We start from the raw sequence: 17,910 nt of genomic DNA on the forward strand, positions 1-17,910 counted from the left end.
TCTCACTGGTGCTCTTTCCTATCATTCAAATTCCAGCCATGCAAAAAAATGGTAGTGTGCCTGTTTGAGGGTTGCTGAACAGTGCTATGGAGATTGCATTATTGCAAAATTTAGACAAGATATCCTTTATAGTGCAACAAAAAGAAACATTCTCCAGTGCCCCATACAAAAATGTGATATATGGCAATATATGTAAAGTACATATATTATGTATGTCTATGTATGACTCACACATATAAGTCACATATATACACATACATGTCAAATATATTTCAACATATAGCAACATTGGCCGTTTTTATATATGTCACATATATTTTCCCAGATATACAAATATATTACAAATATATGTCAGTTGCATATATGTTAATATATGATAAGTTATGTATTTGTACGCATACTAGGGATACCAATATATTGCAAATATATGTCTATGGACACATATTTGCACTCATATTAGGTAAATATATTGCAAAATATATGTAATGTTCTGCTATGTCACATTTATAGAAATGTCACAATATATGTATATTTCAGAAATATAACATTGTTGATGTTCCAAAGAAAACACACAAAATATTTGTTTAACCTTTTATTAAAGTTTATTTTTTCCCACACAAACAGTGAGTAAACTCTCCAGGTAGAAACTTTTTTTCCCTGTATGGAAGTGGCACACATTGATTTGGCAGAATGCACTCAGTGTTCTCAGGGCAGCAGTCCTCACAAATCACCACCTGCAAACAGGGAACAGAGAAGATTAATATGCTGTAAAACACACAGAACATGAAAAGACCATCACTGAAGCACTACTACCTTCACATGCATCTTTAATAAACCTGCGCCTTGGCACAAGTAAGCTTAAATAAGGGCTATGAGATGAAGAACATGTAGCCTAATGATCCATACATCAGAATACTTTGACAAGATTTGGGAAAGATTCTTGAAAGATTGGAGTCTTTTAACTAATGCCCCCCATTCAAGCTTTCAAGAATCTTCCCCAAATCTTGTCAAAGTCTTCTGTTGTAAGGATGGCTTAACACTACCCTTCACAAACTAAGGCCTAGTCCACACGTACCAAACCGATCTTTTTTTCCTCCGTCTTCCCTGGAACCGTATCAAGAATATTTGCGTCCAAACGGATCCATCTCAACACGATTTAACACGTTACTTCATACCCCAGACCTATAGGTGGCACTGTGTCTTTACAGAAATTCACCAAAACTTGCAAAACGTGCGCTTTAAAAACAGACAGAATAGGCTACGGCGAAATGGCTAGTGCAAGGAAACCAGAATTGTTTGTGTGGACTGATGGTGAACTCAGTCAACTGTAAAACTAATAAACTGTAGTCAACTGTAAAACTAATAAACTTTATTTTACGGTTTGTGAAGGGTGCAGTCCCGTCCTTTATTTGGCTAACGCAGGTAGGCCTACTAATCACCTTTACTTTCTTTGGTTGTAGGATAGTCCGTGATTCACATTAGTTTTGGCTATCACCGCAATTAGGCTACTAAACGCAAGGCTTACCCAAGTTCTAGGCTATTCTGTCGCCACATTTATAATATTGCTATAAAACCTTCGTTAGTAACAGTCAATACTTTTGCCTGCATCAAATCGTGCATTCGCATTCAGTGTGCTACCATCGGCTTAATGTGAGTTCTAAGCGTCTTTGTATGCTTATATCTGATTTCACTCGACTGTGAATGCATGTATATATGTTGTAACACATGTAAAATAAATGAATGACACTGGCACTACGCACAAATTAATGTAGCCTAAACTTACACCGCACTTTCCTAATAACTTAAGTTCTCTCGCGTCACTGACAGTAGCTAGAATGCATAAAAAAAACACCGGGAAAAACAGTCCACCAAGTCATAAGCTATCGGCGCTGCACAGCATCAGTTGTGATATTTATCTTAACGGAGTGTAATCGTAGGTAATGTCATGTATGAAAACTAGTATTGTTAGGCAATACTATAAGTGCAAGTCCAGGGCAGCTGAGGTGTGGCGATGACATCATCGATATGCAAGCAGGATGTGCGGTTTGGCTGTCTAAAAGCGAACTCAAAGCGGACTCACGGTTTCAGATTTCTCCACTCTGGGACCAGGTTTCAGAAAAATGCAGTTTCGGGCAGTGCGTTTACAGGATTCGTTTGGACGCTCGGCCAAGACGAAGCAAAACCTCTGCGTTTAACCTAAAAAGCGTCTCCGTGTGGACAGGCCCTAAAGATCCATTTAAGCCTACTAACGTTCACGTTAGCCTGCATGGTTATTAGCAGCCACTTTAAATGTAGCCTAAGTTATAGCTAGGTTAGCTAACTTACCTACACCTGATATTTCATTCAAACTCAAACTTATATTCATAACGACATCTCAGACAGGCTTGTTGTTGGATATGATGTTAACTATCATTCTAGATATTCCACATAATGGTAAAGTTAGTTAATGGAAAAGTTAACATTAATAGCTAACATCGCTAACGTTAGCAATATTAGCTCGCTAACGTTATCGATAGCTAATTGATAACATTAACATTAGCTAATTCTAACATGATGGTTAGACTGTTAACAAACGGATTTGGTTAACATTACATTATAAAAACAATATTTTTCTAACTAATTCCCGTTTACTAAAGGCCTTCTTACCTTGGATATGATGACAGCAGAGTTTGTACAGCTTACAAAGTCAGATGCATGACAGGACAGAAAAGTGACAGTTGAAGTCTATGAAGGTATATTGGGTGCAAAAGTGGCGAGCACATTTAACTGCAGATTTTGCATGTGCACACTAAAGTCATAAATGTGGAACAGTAAAGTTGAAGTTGTACATATTTTTTATATCTTGTTAACACAAAATAGGGACTCACGGGTTCACACATCCTTTTACAGGTACACAAATCCTATCCTGTGAGTCACAACTTTCAAGAGTCCTTTTCGACACTTTTGCTCCAATGCGTTGCAGCGCCAGTTAGTGCGAAACACATTTGCACATCTGTGTTTCATAATCTGAGAACATGCACAACATTCGTGCATTTGTAAACCCAAATGTGAACTAATGCATCCGAAGTTGTGCATCTGTGAAATAATTTCTCATTAATAAAATTCTACAGATCGCTTTGATTTTCTTGCACGACTACAAGTCAATTGATACAAGTGCTCGAATCTGCTTCTACGAGTGACGATACTTTTGCTCCTGGCTAGGTGATATAATAGGAGCAAAAAGATTTGTATGTGTGCACGTCGAGCGAATCGATCGAGAAAACAAGGCGGCCGGATCTGGATCCTGGATCGCGCTCAGACTACCATTGCCTGCTCATAAAGTAAGTAACCTCAGTATTTCCTTATCAATGAAGGACACACGATTTAGTTTTTCTTTGCACAAAGCGAGGAAAAAAATGTTGTGGTGTGCGGTGTTAAGTTTTACGACCTTATTATTCATAATGTCTGCACAGCAAACAATTGCTGCTTAGCACTATCCAATAGTCTTCACGCAAGATCAGCTGTTCGAAAATTGCAGAACGTGTCCTAACAACGATTTTGGACGGGCAGTGTTATATTTCTGTACTTCTAAACTAGTTATTTATCTAGCGATAGCTACCTTGATCTGGCACTGGAGGATTTAGCAAGCAGGTAAACTAAGCTAAACATAGCTGTCATGATAATGTAAACCAACAAACAAGATAACTTTCTTCATATTATTATCATGTTACTTACCTTATGAGCAGGCAATGGTAGTCTGAGCACGATCCAGATCCGGCCACCTTGTTTTCTCGATCGATTCGCTCGACGTGCACACATACAAATCTTTTTGCTCCTATTATATCACCTAGCCAGGAGCAAAAGTATCGTCACTCGTAGAAGCAGATTCGAGCACTTGTATCAACTGACTTGTAGTCGTGCAAGAAAATCAAAGCGATCTGTAGAATTTTATTAATGAGAAATTATTTCTCAGATGCACAACTTCGGATGCATTAATTCACATTTGGGTTTACAAATGCACGAATGTTGTGCATGTTCTCAGATTATGAAACACGGATGTGCAAATGTGTTTCGCACCAACTGCACTGCAACGATTGGAGCAAAAGTGTCGAGTGCGTGACTCTTGAAAGTTGTGACTCACAGGATAGGATTTGTGTACCTGTAAAAAGGATTTGTGAACCGGTAGCCCCTATTTTGTGTTAACAAGATATAAAAAAAATATGTACAACTTCAACTTTACTGTTCCACATTTATGACTTTAGTGTGCACATGCAAAATCTGCAGTTAAATGTGCTCGCCACTTTTGCACCCAATATACCTTCATAGAAGTCACTGTGGTTGGTGTTCAAAAGTCAGTCAATGGTGGGAGATGGGTATTGTTGTGTGCGCATGCGCATATCAAGATACGCATCCGTTATATTTAAAGTAGCTTTGGCCTCACACATTTTAGTATGCACATGGTGCAACCCAAACGCTCCACACAAAACATTGACACATAAGGCAAAAGATGCCGAGCAGCATAGTCGACACCATACCTGTGACGCCAAGACATAAACAAATATATTCACACTAAGTTCTCCATTTGGAAAATAAGTAGGCTAATGGAATCTAGTGTATGGATTTGTATGCCACCATATATGGAGACTACAAATATGTCTGCCACATATTCACACGTAAAGTTCTCCATATATTTAGAAAATAAGTAGTGGAATCTAGTGTATGGATATGTATGCCACCATATATGGAGACTACATATAAGTCTGTCACATATTCACACATAAACTTCTCCATATATTTGGAAAACAAATAATTGAATCTAGTATATGAAGATATATAGCATCTTATATGGGAAATTAAAATATTTTGTGTGCATGTATGGACATATAGCTTTGAATATATGTTTGACATAAATATTTGAATCGCATATATGTCCATATAAGTAAAATTATAAGTCCCTGTTATTTGACATATATGTTCATATATTGCTATATATCACATTTTTGTATGGGGCATCATTACTGCAAATGATGCTGAACGAGAAGTGGACCTAGGACAAATCCTAAGCTATAAACTGATTAATGTCCCTGTACTGTAGCTATTGCAGATAGCGATGGTTATTTGTGAAGTGGAAATAAGTCTATCCTCACTCAAGTGCTGTCTAGCAATGTGGAATGTCCAGTAGTGATCACTGCAAAAACTGCTCATTCAACACTGGTAATAGATGCTCAAGATCTAGTTATGTCTTTAGGACACCCATCTGACTGCAGCACATTTAAGAAGTATGCAGGAAAGTTTGTAAGAAACTTTTGTATTGTTATTTGGTATTTGTTATGTGGTAGCAAATGATGTTGACTATCAAAGAAATAGACCTAATGTAGGAATGCACACAGATATTGCAACAGATACGCTCAGGCCAATCCAAACTTTTCTCATCTGTTGTTCCTCATTGGTGGAACACACTGCCAGTTCCTACAAGGGCAGGATCATCCCTCTCCATTTTCAAAAAACTCCTGAAGACCCAGCTCTTTAGAGAACATCTCCTCTCATAACACCACTTACAACAAGTCTTGCTGATGCTAGCACTTACCACCCGTCTTGAACTGACACTCAACTGTTTAAAAACAGCACTCACTGATGCACTTATTCTTACTGTACTCTACCGTTTTTAAATTGTCCTAACATTGTTAAGAGAATTGCTTTAAAACTTAACTGTGACCATGTTGTTAGTCGCTTTGGTTTATAATGCGTCAGCCAAATGTAATGTAATAAAGGTGTAGGCCTATCTGATTAAGACCCAAAGAGTGGTTGAAACGTACTTATTAAATTACGCTGGGAGCAAAGAAGACTATCTTCACTTTTTTTCCATTAGCAACCGTCAAAGAAATCCCATAAACACAGGAAGGCCTAGGGTAGCCTACATCAGATGGCCTAAAGATTAGGCTCTTCTGCATAACATTAAGTGATTTGCATGCAGTAATTTGAGCACTGACCTTGATCTAGCCTACTTTGGCTATTTAAAGGTAATTTATTGCCAAAACATCACACAATATAAATTAGCTTTAACAAACAATAAAGGACTTAATCACACACAATAATGTAGGAAGTTTAGAAGTTTAAAACCCGGAATTGACCAAAAGTGCACCAAATTCAACACAAATAACTTAACACTTGGAGGAGGCCTGCGTCCTTTCTTTTCCAGATATTTTAGGATTTGGATATCGTTTCAGTATCGAGTATCAAGATATTTATGGCAGGTATTGTATCGAAGTCATAATTTTGGTATCGTGATAACACTATGCCAGAGCCACTATGTTTTGTAGAGTGATATTGCTCAGTGGCATATTAGAAGAGCACATTATCAAGCTCTAGTATGGAGGCAAGCAGACATGCCAAATCCAGTGTTAACAGGCATGGACTGGCCATCGGGCGTACGGTGGGCCGACGCACATTTTTGGGCCGGGGCTGTCATGATTTTATAATAATAATAAAAATATTCACCGCGACGGTATTTGAGACACGAAACGCGGCCCATTGGTTGATTTTCTTGACGGACATTGGGCTAGTCCTATGACATCTCTCAGCCCTCCCCCTTCCCTCCCAGGGTTATCAAATTTTGCCATTTGAGCTGTCTGACCGCGGAGAGAAGTGAGTTTCCGTCTGTGAAATTGTGGAAATGGATAGTAGGCCTAACCCACACAGCAAAAGGACTCCGCGGCGAAGGTATGACGCCTTCCGGAACGGACCCGCGAAACGGACCCGTATCGGAGTCCAGATGCTCTCAGGAACGGATCCGCTACGAAGGCGAATCGCGGACCCGCCGTGACTCCGCACTGCATCCACTCCGCATCCGCGATTAAAACCTTACCTCCGCGGCGGGTCCGTTTGGGATCCGCAAATCGATACATACATCCGCCGCGGACCCGCAACGGACTCAAAGGCTCATCTGGCCCGGGTCCGTTTTGGACCCGTTTATCTCATTTTCAAAATTCCTTCTGTTCTTGCTGTAGGATAAAACTAGGCAACTATAGGATAAAAGTAAAACTATCACTAGGCCTAGCCTAGGCTACTACAACAATATAGGCCTCACGATTAATCTGCATTGCCTCGTATTTTTAACTTAACAATACTGTCAATAAACCTAACAGAAAAGGTTTAAGTCAAGACATCAATTTACTGTACAAACGTGATCACTACTCAATGGAAATATATAAAATGGACATTTATGGAAAGTTACAGGTTATAAGCTATTCTGTTTTTGTTAAGTAGCCTACATTGCCTAGGCTACTTTACATTCATTTTGTGGTCAAAACCTAATTTAGTGCTTTATAGGCCTAGGTCAGTGCAGACATGAAATATTTTATCTAATAGGCTACAACTTCAATGAAATACTGCGCTATGCACAGCTAAAATATCAGAAAATGAATAACTGGTGAATGACAAGAAGTTCAATAAAAGATTGTTTAATGCTTATTTCTCCTATTACTCCATTTTGTGTGGATGGAGGCGGAACACATCTCCTTGTTGCCCGATCCACCGCCGGTTGAAACCGTGTCACCATGTTTTTCCTCACAGCACCTGTAATCAAACATACAGATATGTTTATGTTTATGGTATGTAGCATCCAAAGCCAAGTATGCTTACACAATTCAATATATGAGATAGGTATTAAGGAGATTAAATTTAAAAAGAAACATGACTTACAAAGCTCCTCTGTTGGCTGCACGTTGAGGGCTGGTGTGGGGGGTGGAGGGAGTTGAGGAGGGACTGCCGTTCCTGGCCCATAGTGAGGTGGGCGGTGTGTGCGGAGGGGAATTTTTTTATTAAATGGTAGTATAAAATTGTATTAAATCTGTTAACCATGACTGATAATACACATGGGGCCTTTCTATTCAGTAATATTTCAGAGATCAGTCCCTACCTTGAGTAACTCTCCATTATGTTAAATGCAAGTGCAGGTGCAGGGGGAGTTGAGGTGGTGAAGAGTGTTGCGGTCCTGCCCCATGGTGAGGTGCTAAGGGAGATAAATGGTTGTGATCTGTTAACCATGGTAGGCTGAGAGCTACAGGGCCAAACAATGGCAAACAAAAACAAATCTCTGGTCATGCTGGACATGAATTTGTATGTTTCAATATTTTGGTATGCACTATCTATATCAACTCCATGAATGGATTGACATTGAAATCAATGTGTTTCAATACAATCTGATAATAATGAATGAACTTTTCAGGCAATATTGCATGAATGCAGATGTTTTAACTGACAAAATATTTGGCTGAGATTTTGAAAGTAATGGATAAAGTATGCAGAAAATCTCAGATGGTAATGCAGATGCAATCTGTTGATCTGAAATGGAGTGACTACTGCTGTGTTAATATAGATGGGGCCACTGTATTCAATATTATTTCAGAGATCAGTCTTTACCTTAACAGTTTTCTCCAGGTTGAGGGGTAGTGACTCGGCTGCCTGGCACTCGTGAGATGGTGGAGCTGGAGGAATAGATACAAAGAGAGGGGAATGTCTTTAGCACTAAGAATGTTAACCATATCTCTAATATTAATATTATGATTTAGTTATTTCAATGTTAAGAGATTATTACTTACTTTGCCAGTGCAATTGGCTTGGGCTTGAGGGTTCAACTGATATACCAGGCGAGTTGGAAGGTACCTCAGAGATGCAAAGTCACCATTTTCTGGCTCTTCACTGTCATCAGAGTCCCCGAAACGATGGCTGTTACATAACGATATCATTATGGTTATTGCAATCCCAAAATTTCCAAATATACATATAGTATACAAATATACATATAATATCCCCCACCCCCCACTCCACCCCCATCCCCAACACACACACTTACATCATCACTGTCATCACTTCACATACATACAGCACACTGCTTGCTACAGTAAGCCTCCTCTACATACTTGCTGCACACTGCCCCCACATACACAGCACATTGTCTTCGGGATCTTCTCCAACACACATCCTCTACATACCTACAGCACACTGCCCCCACCTACCCACACACACACACACACACACACACAGTCACTCCTCCACTCCCTCCCGCCCACACACACATCTTCACTGTCATCACTCTCACATACATTACATACAGTACTCTGCTTGCAATAGTAAGTCCCTGCCCCCACATACACAGCACATTATTTCATCAGGAAGCTTCTCCAACACACATCCCCAACATACTTACAGCACACTGCCCCCCCAATACACAGCACATTTGTCTCATGAGGAAGCTTCTCCAACACACATATTGCACACTGCCCTCTCCCCACATACACAGCACACTATCCCATCTCCCTGTCATCCCCCAACACACACACCAAGACCCCTGGCAGTTGGGTTAGCCCCTTGAGCCGTGGATCTGCCCAAGGTTTCTTCCTTGGTAAGGGGAGTTTTCCTTGCCCCTGTTGCTCTTGGGTGCTCCTTGTTGTTGGTGCCCTCCACCCAATCCCAATCCTCCCCACCTTTTTTTATGCAGCCCTTGCCACTTAATCTACCCCCATTAATGCACAAATAGGCTGACACCAGACATAATTTCACTGCATTTCTTACTTCCAGTAACTATATGCATGTGACAATAAACTTCCCTTGTATCCTTGTACAAGCATCTCTGGTCTATTTTGGAATGCTACGGGAATGTGTTCACATTACATTTTAACAACCCAGAAAGTATCTTACTTGATCAAGCAAAGCCAACAGAGGCAATCGTAACGTTAGATGCTAGAATCCAGCCGATAAAAGTTGACGCTGCAGAACAAACAAAATAGAAGATGGGGACCAAGTTCCATACAGTTAAGTTACGTTAGCATAATAAATCACAAACCGATGCCAATAGTTGTCTGAACCGACTTAAACCGTGATTAAAATGCCGAGGCTTTCATTACAAAGATGGCAGATAGACACTAAAGTTACGTATGAGACCAAACTTGGCAAAATGCAAACGTTAATGCACAGCTAGCTAGAGGCTAGGGCTAAACCATTATCAGTGAGTCAACATGCTAAAGTTGTAGGTAGCTATCATAGCAGAGTGCTTCACTGACTTCATTGACTGAAATACCAGTGCCAATATCACTTTAATCAAGGTTTGCATCGCAAACGTGATTTCAATATATGTATACCGACCAGGACTGCAAGAAATCTAGGAGTTGTTCTCGACAACCAACTAAACTTCTCAGATCATGTTGCCTCAGTCGCCCGGTCATGCCGTTTCGCACTCTACAACATGCGGAAAATCAGGACTTACTTGACTCAAGATGCTACCCAACTTCTGGTTCAGGCAATAGTCATCTCACGACTCGACTACTGCAATGCCCTCCTGACAGGTCTCCCAGCCTGCGCAGTGAAACCACTTCAGATGATCCAGAAGCGGCGGCGCCTGGTCTACAACCAACCCAAAAGGGCACATGTTACCCAGCTGCTCATCCAGCTACACTGGCTACCTATGGCGGCCGCATCAAATTCAAGTCTCTAACGCTTGCCTACAAAGTAGTCTCGGTTCTGCTCCCACCTGCTTGAATGCCCTCATACAGACTTACACTACCTCCAGACCGCTCGCTCCTCCTCTGACGAACGGCGTCTAGCTCTACCACCGGTGCGCTCAAGCCAATCAAACTTTTCTCATCTGTTGTTCCTCGTTGGTGGAACACACTGCCAGTTCCTACAAGGGCAGGGACATCCTTTTCCACTTTCAAAAAACTCCTGAAGACCCAGCTCTTTAGAGAACATCTACTCTCATAGCAACACTTACAACAAGTCTTACTGATCCTAGCACTCACCAGCCGTTTTAAACTGACAAGTAACTGCTAAAAACAGCACTCACCGACGCACTTATTCTTACTGTACTCTAATGTTTTTTTGAAACTGTCCTAAAATTGTGAGAATTGTTCTAAAACTTACTGTTTACCATGTTGTTAGTCGCTTTGGTTAAAAAGCGTCAGCCAAATGTAATGTAATGTAATGTAATGTAATGTATAGCACTAATAGACATTAGCAATAACTTATGCAATTGCGCCTAGCAGCATGCTAGCTAGCAGCTATATGCCGCTAGCATAGTAGCACTATATGGACAACAGCGACACATTAAAACAGACAAGACCAGACTAATGTTAAATAACAATGTGTGTTTTTTAAATCACACTACCATAACATATTCTGCCGAAATATCCCATTTTAAATCAGATAGGCTGCAGACTCATATGAGCATCACAGCTAACAATAACATTAACTTTGCACAAACTGTTGCACAAAATGACAAACGTCTCTGGTTGCACTAACGTTAACGTTAGTCCTAATATCAAACAACGTCATTACAATTAATAAACATGATGATTATAAAACCACAAAGGCCAATGTTTAGCTTTTTGTCGCAATATATTAATAAATATCACTTACTCGAGAGGGTTCAGCGCAACCGTGTCCCAGCAAAGAAAATATCCACTAGTAGTAGACTCTTCTTGGCTCTTGGTGTACAGTCATGGTCAACCGTTACAGTAAATGCGCGTCCGCGCCCGCGGATCCGACATGGGTCCACTCAGGATCCGCTGTTTGACAGTAGAATTTACTGGGCCGCCTGGAGGCGGAGCTGATCCTCTGTGCGGCACCAAAACGAATGCGACAGTCACGCGGGTTTGGCGTCTTGAAGGCGGATCCGCCTAGGAGTCTACTGCTGTGTAAACCACAAAAGCGCAAGGGGGGCGTCAGAAGCTGCGAGACAAAAGGCTAAAAAGCCTACAAGTGGACGCAGCAAAATGTGTCAATCACAGAAATGTTCACCCCAAGGTCAGCAGGTGCAGGGCCGTCGACATCGAGTGCACAGGCTGAAGGAGTGGAACACAGCTTTGATGTGTAGTGTATTAACACAGAGGAAGGCGAAGTACAGGTGGATTCGGAGGAGGAGGAGAGAGACGTTACGTTTGATGTGCAGTGTAGTGACAGAGGAAGGAGAAGTACCGGTGGATTCTGAGGAGGTGGACAGAGACGTTACGGAGGAGGAGACGTTACCCAGCAGGGACAAATTGACGAAGAGGTCAGAATAGCTACTGTAAATGTTAGCAGAATGAAGAGGGACATTTCATGGAGGGAGCTGTTGTGTGTGTGTGTGTGTGTGGAGGGCTGGGTGGGTGTCCACCTGCTCCTCCGCTTTCGATTGACATGCATTTGAGCGTTTCTCTGCAACATGCATCAGTAGCAAAGAAGCCATCTGCATTTTACATTGCGCTATTCGATTGTCGTCGACGCGGAGAGGAGAAAAATCAAATAAGTTATCCACAACAAATCAACGAGTGGTCGGCCTCAGAACGCACTCAACTTTTTAAGATCTGAAGTCAGTCATGATTGGTCGAAATTGTTGTCAATCTTGACGCAGTACTACAAGCAAACCTATCACATTTCTGTGCGCATACAGGCAGGTACACACATGTACAGTAGGACTAGGCTACACACGCACGCACGCTCTCACTCAGAAAGACACTAGAATGACACAGCGATTATGATAGCCTGTAACAATGAAAATGTTTTGGGATGTGTGTATCTTCACTTAATAGTATCTGACTGGGGAGATTGTAGGCTAAAAGTGTGTAAATGCTCAACATACGAAATAATTACAGGACTCATTTTATTCAGTCAGACTTAAAACTTAAAACATGCATAATAATAGTAGCCTATAGAGTTTTGTGCACAACCTCGTCCTTGCTAGTTTGGAGGTGGTCAGTGGGTGTGTGTGCATGTTTTAATAGCCTTTGTTTTCAAATAATGCTATGAGTAGACTCGGTGTCCAACTTACAGTGTTATTTTAGCTTGCCATAAAGTTATAGTTTGCAGGTGTTATAGCTTACAGTTATTATTATCATGTAATATTAGTGAAACATTGCTTTCCCGAAATGGATGATAAATGTGCGCATATATCCTCTGGTATGTCGTGTGCCTCAGCATATCGTTTACATAATCATGGTGGGCCGCCATGGCCAAAAATGCCCGGGCCATTTTTTGGTCCCAGTCAAGCCCTGAGTGTTACTAGAAGTAAAATGTTTTTTACTTGTCAGTTGTTGCTGACGGTAGATGCAGTTCTGCATTCGGCTTATTCCCGCTCTCTATGTTCATATGTAGCCTACTGTAGGATATATTCTGAGTTGAAGGTTATCTGTGCAATTAGTTATTGTGATGAAATGCATGAAACACCACGAGTGACTCACTGTTAGCAATACAATGTGTTTTGATTAGAATTTCCGAGTTTATTACATGTTAAATGTAATCATGTTCCCATTAAATATGTTAATAAACTATAGTATGGCTTCTTTAATGCTCAAACATGTATTTAGAGAACACTTTTATTTGGTTTTAGTGATTACTTTTGAAATCAACCCAATTTAGGAAAAATAAGCAAAAATAATCGCTATTTTGTTAAAATGCTGATTATGTGGCTTAGAACTCAGAATTGAGCTTGGTAAACAAAATATTATGAATCAGCATCCTCAAATTAGGTAAGAATGGTGGTTTACCAACTTTTCCTCAAATTTGCCGTCAGAAGTTCTCTTCTGTGAAGCTGCTCTCCCTCTAATAGCAGTGCAGGGGTGGTAGCGAAATCACTTTTTTCAGCTCATGAAGTTACTAACCCCCTAAGATAAATTCCGTTTTTAAATCTGGTGTATATCTTGTTTCATCTCATGGTAGGGATATTGTCAATATTCTATAATATGGTGCTTGGTATCATTGGAAAGGGGACCTTTTAGGCTTTCATTTAAGCCCAGTGCTGAATCTGTCTGACAAACACAGACGTCACGTGACTTCTTTAAACCAGAAATAACACACATTTTCTCACAATTTCCGCCTAAACTGTATGCTTTCTTTTATCCCTGTGGCTTGAAAGAACACCAGGAACACAAAACTCAACAACTTCAATACTCAAGGCACTCTGATTATTCAGAAAATGTACAATATATACAATATAGCCATACTATGTATTTGTGAGAGCCTTAAATTAGACTTGTGTAGCCAGCACAAGTCTTCAAAATAGAACGGAGCCAATAGAATGGACAAATATAATACCCTATTAGGCGGGGCCAAGTGGCCTAGTTCCACCCAATCATGTTTTTTTATATCTTTGATATGTCTAGTTTATGAAATGGATTGTTGTAGAAAAATATTTTACCGCACAACTAGTTTTTTGGATGGTATTTGAATCCTCCCCAAAACCGGATCTTGTGAAAATTTCGGATTCTGCAAAAAGGACATTATTTGCTTTGTCACATATATCTTTGGAAGTAATGATCAGAAACTCGCCAAATTTAGACTGTATGTTCCCAGGTAGTTGGCCCATAAAATGAAGTGATAAATTAACTATTTTGTATGAGTATGTAGCAAAAACATACCCTTCAACATACATGGAATGTAGGCGGACATTGAAAAGGTAATACGAAATATGACATAACCATGTTTATTTTAAATTGCTTTCAAAACAAAACAAAATTGAGCAATAAAACAGCTTGTTCATTTCTAATGTAACATCGAAGAACAATGACAGAATACACAAGACAATGAAGAACAGGATAAGAAAAGTGTGAATTCAAAATGGGAAGGAGATACTATAGATTTTATTCAAAGGTAGTGCTGTCTTGAAGATACTTTGCTATTAGATTTAATTCAAATGTAGTGTTTTCATGAAGACATATATAAGCAATGTATAGATAGATAGATAGATAGATAGATAGATAGATAGATAGATAGATAGATACTTTATTGATCCCCAAGGGGAAATTCAAGGTAAAAATTCAAGGTAATATCTTTAAGTCCCACAGTATCTTGGCTTGGTCATTCTTGACCACCTTTGGAGGTGTATCCCATTTTGACTGCAGCCCATACTTAGCACAGATGTTCCTATATACTATCCCAGCCACCTGATTATGGCGCTCCATGTATGCCTTGCCTGCCAGCATCTTACATCATGCTGTTATGTGTTGGACTGTCTCAGGGGCTTCCTTACACAGCGTGCACCTTTGATCTTGCCTTGCATGGTAGACCCCAGCCTCTATTTATCTTGTACTCAGGGCATGCTCTTGCGCTGCCATGATCAGTGCCTCTTTGCTGTCTGTCAGTCCAGCTGTATGGAGCCACTGGTAGGATTTCTCAATGTTAGCTACCTCCTCTATCTGTTGGTGGTACATACCGTACAGGGTTGAGTCTTTGCATGATGGTTCCTCCTCACTCTCCTCTTTTTCAGGTGTTTGCTGCCTGAAGTATTCACTAAGTATCCAATCACATGGGGCCATCTTCTGGATGTATTGGTGGATCTTAGTTGTTTCATCCTGGACACTCACTAGTCGTCGGCCCCCATTAGTCCTCTTAGTGTACAGCCTCATTTGATGACAGGTAAGGTGTTTCTGTTGATGGCCTGCATCTTGTTCTTCCCATTCAGCTGGCTATTCAGGACCTATCTCACCCTCTGTACATACTTGGCAGAAGCACCTCTCCTTGCTAAGTCCACTTGGTTCCCATTGGCCTGTGGCATTCCAAGGTATTTGTAGCTGTCCCCCACATTTGCTAGGTTGTCCTCTGATAGTGTTATCCCCTCTGTTCTGACCACCTCTCTTTGTTACCATCCTGCCACACTTGTCTAGCCTGAATGTCATTCTGATGGCACTGCTGTAGATCCTGTGGTTCCATTCTGCAGTTTGTAGCCGTAGCCACTCTTGTCAATGATCTGGCTCAGGGGGTTTAGGCCTATGCAGAACAGTAGTGGTGACAGAGCATCCCCTTGGTATATATCGCACTTGATGGTGACCTTGGCAATGGACTCAGAGTTGGCCTTGGGTTGTCTTCCACAGCACCATGGAGTTCTTGATGAAGGCTCTTGTCATTTTGATGTTGTAGAGTTCCAAGCATTCCAGGATCCATGTGTGCGGTATTGAGTCATAGGCTTTCTTGTAGTCAATCCAGGCAGTGCACAGGTTGGTCTGTCTGTTTTCCTCTGTCGCACGCACGCTATTTGTTTATCCAGCAACTGCTTTGCAAATAACGATGTCCATAGACAAGGTAGAATATGTTGCATGATTTTATGAAATTACGATGTATTGCCACAATATGCAAGTCAAATTTGTAGTTTCTTATGTCTCATTCCATCGAACTACAGATCCGCTACCCGATCTGGCAAACTTACATAGTGCGGTTATAGCCGATAGAGGGCCGCGAAGCGAATGCCGTTCACCCTGTTACGAGTTGATAACCCACGGAAACAACTTTGGAAACATTATTTTAAGGTACAAAAATTCTTTGGTGTTGCTTTAATATTTGATCATGTGTGTTTTTGGGGGTGTGCTATGGTAATTTTTGATGTCATGACGTTTGCTTTAGATGTCCGCCAGGTAGGGGCGGTGTGCCCGTTTTGGGTGTTTAGACTTCAACGGTGTCGGCGGAAGTAATTAGTTAATTGGCCATTTGAACGCCGGCTTTTCTCTATGCAGGGATTCAAAGTTTTGTGACCCACGGTAACGGGCTGGTGTGAGTCCTGCGGTCAGGTCTGCTTTATATAGTGGTATGTAGCCTAGCCATAAGAGACCTTTAACCTGCTGTCTCTGCCTGATTTCTCCTTCACCACTCGGGTAGTCTACCACACATCCACTATGATGCCGGAGAGGAGCCTCCACATTGTACAGAGGCATGTTATTGGCCTGTAGTTGGATGGGGTTGCCCACTTCTGGGGGACATTCAGGATCAGGACTGTTTACCCTTCAGTCAGCCATCCAGGGTGGGTTCTATCACTCAGTATTTGGTTCATATGTGTGGCCAGACACTCATGTAGGGAGGTCACTCTCTAGTAGCTATGGACCATGTCTAGTCCAGGTGCTGTCCAGTTCTTCATGCATGAGACCCTTTCTTGGATGTCTGCCGCTTTGATAGTCACTGGGTCTTCAGGGAGGTGGCTGTGTTCAGCCCTTAGTTCTGCTAGCCATTGTGTATTCTGTGACAGAAGCCTTAAAAGAAGCCAGAGCAACAGATCAGTGCTCAGTCCTCATCCTGCTTGACTTATCAGCAGCCTATGGTACAGTTAGCCACTGTATTCCTTCTTTCCATACTCTCAAACATGGGCAGCTCTGGCTCAACACTTTACTGCTTTAAATCCTACCTCACAGGACACTCGTTAAATGTGCCAGCAGCCAGACCAACGGATACCTTGTCTTAGCTAAATTACTGAAGCTAAGCAGGTGTGGGCCTGGTTAGTACTTGGATGGGAGACCTCCTTGGAAAACTAGGTTGCTGCTGGAAGTGGTGTTGGTGGGTGGTCAGTAGGTGGCACTCTTCTCTCTGGCCAAAAAGATCAATCCCAACGCCCCAGTGCAGTGACGGGGACACTGTACAGTTAGAGATGTGGTCCTTTGAATGAGACGTTAAACCGAGGTCCTGACTCACTGTGGTCATTAAAGATCTGTCCCCCAATCTGGCCCCCTTATCATCCCCCACTGTAATTGGCTCATACACTCCCTCACTCTTCACCTCAAGCTGGTGTGTGGTAAGCGTTCTGGCGCATAATGGCTGCCGTGCATCACCCAGGTGGGTGCTGCACTATCTTCAATAACCTCCTGAAGACCCAACTCTTTCGAGGGTACCTCCTCTGCTAGCACTACAAACAATTGGGCATGCTTAATCTAGCACTTACCACTAGACTATGTCTCTTCTCCTTTGCTTGAACGGTCATCCAATTCTATGCGAGTAGTGCTTATTGCTGCACTAACTAGTCGCACTGTACCTTTATTGTTCCCTTTTTTGTCACTTTGGATAAAAATGTCACACTACATGACTACAATATGATACAATTTGGTATTGCAGGAGCCAAAATTTATATATATTTTTAAATTATTTATATATTTAAGGGCTATGTTCATGAGTGTGTGAAAAATTACATTGATTTATGGTATAATA

General features: G+C 41.2%; 2 long non-coding RNA genes across 2 annotated transcripts; both read right to left on the reverse strand.

The window, feature by feature from the left end:
• Positions 1 to 657: 657 nt before the first annotated feature.
• LOC125306607 lies at positions 658 to 2,854 on the reverse strand. Its single transcript, XR_007195577.1, has 2 exons — positions 2,647 to 2,854; positions 658 to 734 (listed from the first exon to the last, which is right to left on the reverse strand). It is a non-coding gene; the product is annotated as an uncharacterized LOC125306607 (long non-coding RNA).
• Positions 2,855 to 8,453: 5,599 nt separating this feature from the next.
• LOC125306198 lies at positions 8,454 to 11,524 on the reverse strand. Its single transcript, XR_007195516.1, has 3 exons — positions 11,392 to 11,524; positions 8,580 to 8,706; positions 8,454 to 8,465 (listed from the first exon to the last, which is right to left on the reverse strand). It is a non-coding gene; the product is annotated as an uncharacterized LOC125306198 (long non-coding RNA).
• Between the last annotated feature and the right edge of the window lie 6,386 nt (positions 11,525 to 17,910).

This window comes from Alosa alosa, chromosome 13 (assembly GCF_017589495.1).
Source record: "Alosa alosa isolate M-15738 ecotype Scorff River chromosome 13, AALO_Geno_1.1, whole genome shotgun sequence".
Taxonomy (NCBI): Eukaryota; Metazoa; Chordata; class Actinopteri; order Clupeiformes; family Clupeidae; genus Alosa; species Alosa alosa.